At 50.5% G+C, this 10,023-nt stretch overlaps 1 long non-coding RNA gene across 1 annotated transcript in view; it reads right to left on the bottom strand.

Annotated features, from left to right (window-relative positions):
- The window catches only part of LOC117283912, a 35,459-nt gene extending 25,442 nt beyond the window's left edge, over positions 1–10,017 (bottom strand). The window contains exon 1 of the long non-coding RNA XR_004514953.1: positions 9,780–10,017. This is a non-coding gene — a long non-coding RNA (uncharacterized LOC117283912). The remainder of the gene's footprint in view (positions 1–9,779) is intronic.
- Between the last annotated feature and the right edge of the window lie 6 nt (positions 10,018–10,023).

A 10,023-nucleotide genomic window follows, 5' to 3' on the forward strand; every position in this document is an offset into this window, starting at 1 on the left:
ATATAAGAATATAAATTTCAACGTAAAAATGCAAATGCATGGTGGTATTTAATACAACGCACCAATGTGTAGACTCATTGTGGTACTACTGGTGCAAGTGTGGCCAGACATGGGCGTGTTGCTTCAACGACTCAATTACTATAAGAGCTTTGTCTTCCAAGACATGATTTTCCAAAATGATACACAACTCTTAGGAAAATTCCACAGTACAATCTCTTCTCGATTTATCTACAGAAATAGTCTTAGACAATTCAACTGTGTTTATGTGTCAACATAGCTCATCGATCATTCTGAGTAGGTTTTTTCCTGCTTGGCAGGGCAGATAAGAGATAAGGGTCCAATCCTTACAAGAGATCAGGGTCCAATCCTGGCTATGCAGGACTGAGTAGTGCAATGCCCTGGCTTCCACTCACTGAATGTCAGTAGCAATCTTCGCATCATTGTGACAATTGAAAGTATTGCCCCACATTTCCAAATGCCCCTAGGTTTCACCACTAGACTAAATGACCATGAAGTCCCTTCCAAATATAGGATCCTCAGATTTCTTCTGGACCTGGAGAGCCACGGGAGTGGGTAGGTGAGACTGACAGTCCCTAGTCTCTACAGCCATCTAGGCTGGTGGACACATAGCAGCACCTGTGAGCTCCTCCCTCCAAACAGATCCACAGCCAAGGCACCAGAAGCCTTGTCCCTGGCCCTGCCTGTGAGGGAGGCTCACTGAGGGGTGTGACAATATGGTGCTGCAGCCACAGAGGCTCAAGAGGTGAACAGGACGAAGGTGGCTGGTTTCCTTCAGGCACAGGGATTAGCCAAGCAGCAGGGCAGGAAGGAAGGGCATCAAGGTGCTGGGGAGAACAGCTTGGAGGCCATCATCTCGGTAGCCAAGTTTTCCTGCCCTTCATCTCTGGAAGATCAAATGTACAACAGTCACACCCATGGATGGGGACGACTTTAACACCTCTGTCGGCTCCAAGAGAAGCTAGCTCTCTCTCCACTCAGAATGGCTTCCTCCCAGCACCTCTGAGATGTGGGTCTGTACAGTGAGCCCTCAAGTTGCAATTGGCTTGACATACGAACAACTTGGGTTAATCAGGTTAATGGAAGATGCATCTGCCTCTTGTTATCTATAGCATGTACCCAGGTAAACATCCAGCTCTCAGCTATATTGACTTACAACCAACTTGAGTTACAACCAGCCCTCGGGAACTGATCAAGTGTATAAGTCAAGGGTCCACTGTAGTCACCTTCTGACCCTTTCCTCTCCACTCAGAAACTGGCTCATCTCCTAACAAAAGCAGAAAACAAGGCTCGCTCAGTCTTACCTCTCTTTCAAATGACTGCTCCGTTTCCAGCTCTCTATTCCTCCCAGTGTTGAGGATTTATCTACTACACTTTCATCCTCTCTCTCAATCCCCTCAACGTCTGCAACCTGTCCCTCTCTCTCCTACGCCACTGCATCATTGGGTCACTAGAGGCCTAGTTATCAGGTCCTGTTTCCAGCCTTCATCTCCAGCTTGAATTCTCGGAAGAATTCCATGAATCCCGCTCTTTTCCCTGGGTGATTTTTTCTAGGTGTTCTCTTTTTCCTATCTGACTTAATCTTTCTTGTTGTCTTTGCTGCCTCTTCTCCTCCCTGCTCCCTCCCTCTCCCTCCAATCTTCCTTTCAGCACTTTAGGTCCTGTATGCCATCTGCCCTCCTCCTCTCCCTTTTTTTCTAAATTCTCTCTCTCTCTCTCACATCCCTGGAAGCAGTAGACTCCCAGATCTACATCCAGCCTTGACTTCCCTCCTTGGCTCCAGATCCAGATAAGGCAGCTGCCTGCTCAACTCGTCCCAACTCACTTTGCCTCGTCTATCACCATCTCACTAAATGGTGCCCTCTCCTTGTGTGGCTGGGAGATACATTCCGCTTCTCCCACTGCCATCACATAGGCAATCTGCCCCTGAATCTAGTAAATCTTGTGCCAGAACCATCTTCTGAGCCTGGCCCTTTTCTCCATCCCCTCTGCCACCCCACCTTGCTGGGCTTTTGGACTCTGAGGATCCCAGCTGCAGGATCACCAGGCTCTCCCTGTTCCAGTCTTTCTCGACCCTCCTAGGGCTCTCCATCACCATCCGATGTGACTCATGACATTCTTCTCCTTCCTCACGGAAGCTTCCTCACTATTCACAGCTAAGGGGCACAGTGTGCCACTCACTCAATGTCCTGTCCACCTCTCCTGCAGCCTTTCTGAGCCTCTGTAACCCCTGGATGTACCAGGCCCTGCCAGATAGTTCCTTTGCACCTCAGGACAGCGAAGGGCGCATCTCCTGTCCTCTCTCACACCATGTCCTCCTCAGGCTTCACCAGCATGAGCACTGCCTGTGTGTCATCCTCACCCCTCAGCCTTGTTCCTCTTGAATAGCAGTGCCCGGCATGGTGCCTGGAAGTGGCAAGTGCTCGGCAAGGATCAGTAAAGCAATGGAATAAATGAATCAATTGAGGGACTGATTTTTTTAAATGCCCTCATCCACCTCTTCATCAAATAATTCCCTAGGACAAGGTTTAATGTTTCTACAAATTATCTGGATATCTTGTTAAAGCACAGATTCTGCTTCAGTATCTTCAGGATGGAGCCTGAGGGTCTGCATTTAACAAGCACACCCAGGTGATTTTTTTTTTTTCATGCTAGAGATTGAGCCCAGGTCCTCATATGTGTTGAACAACACTGAACTACATTATTTTGAAACAGGATCTTACTAAGTTGCTGTGGCCATGAACTTGTAGTCCTCCTGCCTCAGCATCTTGAGTAGCTAAAATGACATGTGTCCCCATGCCTGGCTTTCCCAGGTGATCTTCATGCTTCTGGTCTGCTAATCACACTCATAGGAGAAGGCTCTGTCCTATGCCAGTGGCTTTCAAACTTTGCTCAATCTTGAATCATCTGGAGAATTTTTAAATTCTCAATTTTAAAAATACTAATTAACTCAGGCTATCTAAGGAGGAGTTGAAGGTCAGAGTTTTTAGAGCTGCTGGCTGACTCCAACACACGATGAAGCCTGGAAAGTCCCCACCTGAGCCTTCCCTCCCTGCCTCAGTTTTTCTCCTCAGTTACAGGCACTCATTAGAATCACCTGGGGAGCGCATGCTAATTACTGATGGGGGGAGCACTCCTACATCAATTAAACCGGAATCTCTGGGGTTGGACCCAAGCACTTTAAAGCTCCCCAGATGATTCTAATATGCAGCCAGATTTGGGGATTGATACGCTGTTTTCAGGCTCTGCCACCAAGGAATAGTCACAGAGGTGAAGCTCAGAGTCTGGAACAGAGTAGGTATGAAGATCCCATTTTCCAGTTACGTACTACACAATCTCCAAGAAGTTAATTTAATCTTATCTCCAATGTAAGATTCAAAAATACATGCTCCACCTGGCCCCAATTGTAGTGGAGGCTTCTGGAAGTCAACACTCCAGTGGAATCTGGAAAAATATCCACATCGTTGCCTGTCTCCACCTCTCTAACATGTAGTGATCCCTCCAGTCCCTGTGGATGAGGCTGGCTGCCAGCAGAGAAATCACTATCCTGCATAAACTCCCAGCTGTAAGCCCAGCTAGAGAGCAGATGGCTTCGTAGCAGCCCAGCCACCAAAGGGAAGTCATGAGGACCTGCATTTGCAGCAGGATGAGAAGTGGAACCAAACATGACCCCTGCAAAGCAGCCTGGCCTGCAGCCTGGACACTGCACGCTGCACAGTGGGCTGGTTGGCATCACACAGGGCCAGGGCATTCCCGCTGTCCTTAGCACACACCACAGCACTGCCACCTAACCCAAGGCAACAAGCCTGCAGATTTGCACCAGATTTCTCTCGTATAAGGTATTTCTGTATGGTGCCAAGAGAAAAGCACAAAACAAACGCAAAAATCTTAGGTTTAAATCTGGCCTATTGCCCCAGGCTGCATGAGCCTGGAACTCAGTTTCCTCTGCAGCTGTCATTATTATTTTCTCTTTTATTGGTATAATGTACCGAGCTGGCACACTCATGTCTCTGGAGATAGCAGGAACTCTGGGCCCCAAGGGAAAGGGGGCTGGAGACAGAGGAGGCAGATTCTAGTATGGGCAGGTTCTGGGCCCTCAATACAGGGAATTTGAGATATATATTAAAGTACTTTGGGGGGCAGGGGATGTAACTCAGTGGTGCCCTGCCCACCTGGCATGTGCAAGGGCCTGAGTTTGATCCCCAGTACCAATAAAAAAAAAAGAGAGAGCGAGAGAGAAAAAATATTACTTGTATTTATCCTTAGTTAAAATTTAACCAGTCATTTATTTACTAAATCCAGCAACCCTATAGGAGAGGAAAGAAGGCATTTAAAGGCATAGGGAGTATATGAAGAGACATGCCAGGAGGGAAACAGCTTGCCTAAATAAAGGTTTCAGGGCTCTGGAAACTAGATGGCAAAACAAAACAATTTTCTGTCCCCAGATCATCTTCAGGAAGTTGACATTGACCAGTAAAGTCCAGTCACTTCCCTGAGTCAGGTGAGGCTGGGCTGGGGACAGGTCTTGACTCACTCCCGCCATGCCACCATCTGTTCACTCCCGAGGACCGAGACAGTGTGGGCTCTCCCTCGCTCTGCAGTAATGAAGGTACCCTCCCACCACCTGCCTTTGAGCCCTCTGCCTGAATACATGGGGCTTTTATTCCATAGACTGAGTCATTGAGGATTCACAGCACCACAATCCTGAAAGAGCTTCAAACCCATCCAACCCCCTGTGGGTACTGTTGAGAAGTCTGAACCCAGAGAAGGGTGAGTCTGCCCAGAGGCACACATCGAGGGGGTGCCTGGGAACCCCCCAGGTTAAATGGAACCTAGGTCTCCCCACCAACCCCATGCTCAGCCCCATGCTCTGGAACCTACCCTGAACTTCGGAAAGAAATGCCAGCCATTTAATAAGCGAATCTATTCATCAGCTTCACACTCAAGAGGTGCCAAAGGTTCTCTCCAGTTGCACCCCAGCTAGAGACAAAGTTGCAGGGAATTCTGTGCTGAAAATGGTAACAGGCTTTCTGGGGGCTTCTGGAGACAGCAGTGTTGCTTGGGCCAGGCTGTGCTCCTTTGCCCACTGCGAGAAACTGCTGCAGACCTAAAGAGAGCAGTGTGTAGTGGAGTCAGGAGACCCAGGCACACAGCTTGATCCAGATGCTCTCTGCTCATATCCAGCCTGAGTTTCTTTATCTGGGAAGTTCAGCTACTTCACAGGGGTGATGTAGAGATTAATGAGATTGGGTATTAAACTGGATGCATTATAAGTCTTCAATTGTTCCTCCATGTCTTTGAGTTCCAAAGACCTAACCATGCTCTTTCCTACCCTGTGGGAAATACTCAACAGCTGGCTAGTGCCTTGAGCAGCTGGGCAGCTGCACCTCCCTTGTCTTCAACCTAATGGGTTTCACCTCCCCACCAGCACATGAAATTACAAACAAGCCAACCGCAGCATCCTGTAGCAATCAGGAGCACCTTGCCCTCTTGTCGCCATAAAGCCTGCATCTCACAACTCCTGCTGTTTTACTCAGGCCCCGGTGCAGCTCCTGACTGCAATCCTCCCATGGTCCTGAATGATGCGTGCTGTCCTCTAACATCAGGCTGAGTCTATGAGACTAGCAAATTGCTGCCAAGCACATGTGTCCATTGTCAGGTGGGGTCTGTTTGGCTGTCTTGTCTAAGTTAGGACAGGAGTCCTTCCTTCACCAACAGGGTATATAAGTGGTAGCCAGAATAGATAATTTAGTAAGAGGAAAACTGGAACTCTGAGGCTGACACACTCCAAATCCTGAACCTCCAGGGTTGAGGGATCCTCTCCTACTCCTGAATGGTGGTGCCTGAGTTTCCATTCACAGGAGCAGCCGAGAACCCAACTGTAAGAGAGTATCTGGTGCCTTCTTGCATTCAGGACTCTCGCATCACCCCCCGTGATACTTATCTTCACTGCAGCTCATCAGCCTCTGACTACCGTCACATGAAGAGTGGTGGCAGATGCATCACCTGTTTCTATGCTGGGAGGTGAAGGGACTTGTCTGAAGGTCACATGTGAGAGATAGGGCCAGGCCACCCTCACAGGCCTTCGCCAGGGTCAGTACTAACCTTGCACCTGTGGCTGCCCATGGATACTCCTCCCCTATGTGAGGCAATTCCAAGTGTCACCAGCTTCACCTTCAGCAAAGTGGCTACAGGACACCTCTGGACTGAGTCCCTCTCAAGGGCTGCATGAGATCCATGTCTCCTGGGAATCTCCCATAGGGAAGAGAGCGCAGTGATCTTGTTCCAGCTTACTTGGACCTTAGCTCAGTCCCTCCTGGACTCAGGGGTCCTGTGGATGGACAGTGCGGTGATCACGGGACCTCTACATCATCCTTGCAATTGGGAATACCTCAAGCTCTTCATGGCCTCAAGAGTATATTTTAGAAATATTGCCATTTTTCTCTAGACAGTCCTCATCCTTTATTTGGGGACATGAGAGTTGCCAGCTAAAGCCCTAAACTGTGGTCCAGGGCTGGGTGACTTTGACCACCATGGTGCTGTTCCCCACATATACGTCCCTCTCTGAAAAAGTGAAAGGGGAATCCTGTGATTTCTGAATGGTGGGGCCTGAACTTTCATCTACAGGAAGAGACTGAGACCCCAGCAGGAAGATCAGTTGGCTCAGAGGTAGAAATGTTACCACCAGGCCTAGATCATCCTTTCCCAGACCCCAAGACACCCCAGCCTGTCAGGGGCCCTAGCCATTCTAATGAACAAATGAGCCAGCTCTGCCCACTAGGTCTGATTCAGATGCTTATATAACACTGCTCAGGCAGCCTCTCAAGCTGTGAGTGACATCTCTGCTTCACCAAGTGCACATCACGTGGACAAAGAAACAGGTTCATCATAAGGACTTGCATGCAGTCAGCATGGGACTGAAGAGAGAATTTGCCCCCTGTGCTGGGAATGGTGCTGTGTCTGTCCACTCCCTGCTGACCAACTGACCCTAGGACTCATGGACCAGGTGCTCCTCTGGCCTATGGTGTCTGTAATCAGGCAAGGACAAGAGGAGCCTATACTCCTGCATTCTGTGCAATGCCATGTGATGGCTTCCAGCAGGGTAGGGCCCCTCACCATACTTTGGCCTCCTCTTTGCATCCTCTGCTGTGTACAGCTGGAGGAGAAGCAAAGCTCATATCTTCAGGGCAAACTTCCCTATACCTGCTTGACCTTGACCAGCCCTCTGCTGAGGCTAGGCCAGATGTTACTCAGCTGAGAACAGAAGAAAGCCAGAAGATGGAGAAAACTTGGAAAGTAGCCAGGTGTGGGGCTAAGCAGATGGCAGCTGCTTTGTACTCCCAGAGGTCTGAATTTTGACTGAAAGACCCTGGGGAGCCCATTGTCCTTTAGGGGAAGGCACATCTGCTTCCAGTGTATATGTTCTCCCCACACTTTCATCTCTTTAACAGATCACGCACTGCTCTTCCTTATAAAAGTTATTTTCTTTGGGAGAACAGCCACTTCGTGGCTCCCTTGAGACCTGTGGAAACTGAGGATTTCATGGGAAATAGGTTTGAGCATCTACCCTGTGAGAAGGAACTGCCATTGGACTAAGGATGCTGTCTCTCTTTCCCTTGCCCCCATTCTGGGGGGTTTTCTCTCTTCTAGCTAGTAGCTCAGCAGCAGGCAGAACAATGGCCTCTTCAGAGAAAAGGTTATTTCCTGCTGACTGTGCAAGGCCAGCTCCAGGCCCAGAGCTTTTTTGCCCTCCTCCCCAACCCCCTCTAACAGCCTGGCATTAATAGGGCAAAGATAACAGCAGGATCTGCTTCTGGGTCAATCTAACAAGGTTGGCCCGATCTCTACGCCTGAAATAGAATATCCATGGAGGAAGTGTTGTCTGGTGCCTAGGCAGGGAAAAAGGCTCATGGCTGAAGATCTCTGAAACAGAATGGGGCAGGACAGAGAGAGGTGACTTCTCCATGGTTTCCCCCACCTATCTCTCAGCCAGCTGAGGTATCACATAGGCCCTTGTTGCTCTTCCTGGCAGATCTGAGATGACAGTAAGATGATTACTGAGCAAGGAGGAGAGAAGAGTCTGGGACAATATTGTAGTAACTTGCTGGTATTTCACAAACTCAAAAAACCCAGGAGTGGAAGGAGTCACAGACTGCCTTGCTGCACCTTGGATTCTACCTGTGTTGGGATGTGGGGTAGAGGCTGTCTTAGAGGTCCTGGGTGGCCACCGCCCAGTGAGTATGATCTGTATGTAAAGATATGTCACCACAAAAATCACTTCTGTGGCCCTCTTGGGTCAGGCACATTTCCAGTGAAAACCTGCTCAGATGTCATCCCCACAAGAGGCTCCCTGAAGCAAATCATCTGAGTCCTCTCTGTCTACTCTGTAGGTGGAAAGGTAGTTGGGATTTATCCCATGACCCTGCCCAGTGAGGTTTGGACATAAGAAAAAAGACAAAGGAGGAGCTATGATAATGTCTCAGGACACCAACTGGATCTTTAGAATCAAGAAAATTCTAGACTCCTTCTCCATGCTTTCTGAAGTCTGACTTGGGGGTTGGGGGGATCTAGCCTTTTCCCAGATAATTTAATGAAGAGGAAAAGGGGAACTTGTGGCAGGGTCCTATTCAGATTCATTTGCCCTTTGAAGGAAGTCCAGTTGTGACATACTGAGGCCTTCCAGACAACCTCTGAGATTCTGCAGGCTGGCTTTTGCCTCTAGGTGCACCTGGCCACCTGATGGGTACTCTGTGTTTGTGCGTGGATTGGGGGTGGGGGCGTAGAAAGAAAGGTCTAGAGTCAGGTTCCGAAGCTAGTTAGAAGCTAGAAAGGCTGGACCACAGTGAGAGTGAGGTGGTCGCTCCCAGGCCAGGCTCTCTGCAAAAGCCGGCCAAGAGGCCTCGCCTACGAGAGTGGAGCTGTCCGAGAGATGGTGCTGAAAACGGAGAGCGGTGACCTAGAGAGCAGAGAGCAGCTTTCTGGGCTCTTGCTTCCGCCCCAGGTGAGATGGGCTGTGGAAGTGGATTTCCACCACCCCTCCTTCCTTAATTCTACTCACTCTCCAAGGAAGGAAGGGCTCAAGAGAGCTGAAGAAGAAGGCAGGTTGAGCTCTGAGAAGTGTATAGCCGCCAAAGCTGTGAGCAGTGTGGCCAAAGCAGGCCACTGCCCCCTGGGAGTAGAATGGAATCTGGGCCAGCGGTAGGGGACGAGCAGGGCGAGATCTTGGATCTGGGTGGATCCCTCGCTGACCTCCTACACTCTGACACGACGGGGGCATGGCAAGGACGGGTACACAACTGTTCCCATGCATATGGCTCAGACCCTTACACAGTGGACTTCGTCACACACTCTGTAGGTACACGGGGCACGCTCCCAGAATCAGCACACCAAGCACACACTAAGCACAGGCGAGCAGTCCCCATACATGCGCCCTACACACAGGGGTCCCTCTGGCCTGTCTGGCCTGGGGACGGACGTTCCTCCCGCTTTGCTTGCAGGCCTCGGGTGGTGACCCCAAGGGAGGCACAGCCAGTGGAAGCCCCAGTTCTAGTTTGAGACCAGGGGAGATTCTGAAATGGAGCAGCCAGAGAGCTCCTACGCCCTGAAAGCGGGGCGGTGGAGGCGGGGGATAGGTCTCCGACACCCTGCTCCTTTCGCCCAACTCCCAGCAATGGTGCCAGGGCGGGATAGGAGAGTGGATGGGAGTGTGTGTGACTGCGACTCCCTCCCAGACTGGGTACACCCGGAGGACCAACGCGTACCTGTGCGTGGGAGGCCCCGCGTGGAGCCCCCTCAGCGAGTCCGGACTTGCTTGCTCCTCTGGCTTCCCCGGGATAAAGGTGGGGTGGGAGTGGGAGTTACCCTGCTTGCCCTCCACACGGCTTCCTGGACGTCCATGGGCAACGGAGAAACTCCGTCCCGGGCGGCAGGAAGTTGCTCGTGTTCAGACGCTGGGAGGGGGCGCGCTCGGGTCCCTAGGCTTGGCCGGGGCTCCCGCGCCCCCGC

The sequence above is a fragment of the Fukomys damarensis genome, unplaced genomic scaffold (genome assembly GCF_012274545.1).
Source record: "Fukomys damarensis isolate Sample0158 unplaced genomic scaffold, DMR_v1.0_HiC HiC_scaffold_4, whole genome shotgun sequence".
Classification (NCBI taxonomy): Eukaryota; Metazoa; Chordata; class Mammalia; order Rodentia; family Bathyergidae; genus Fukomys; species Fukomys damarensis.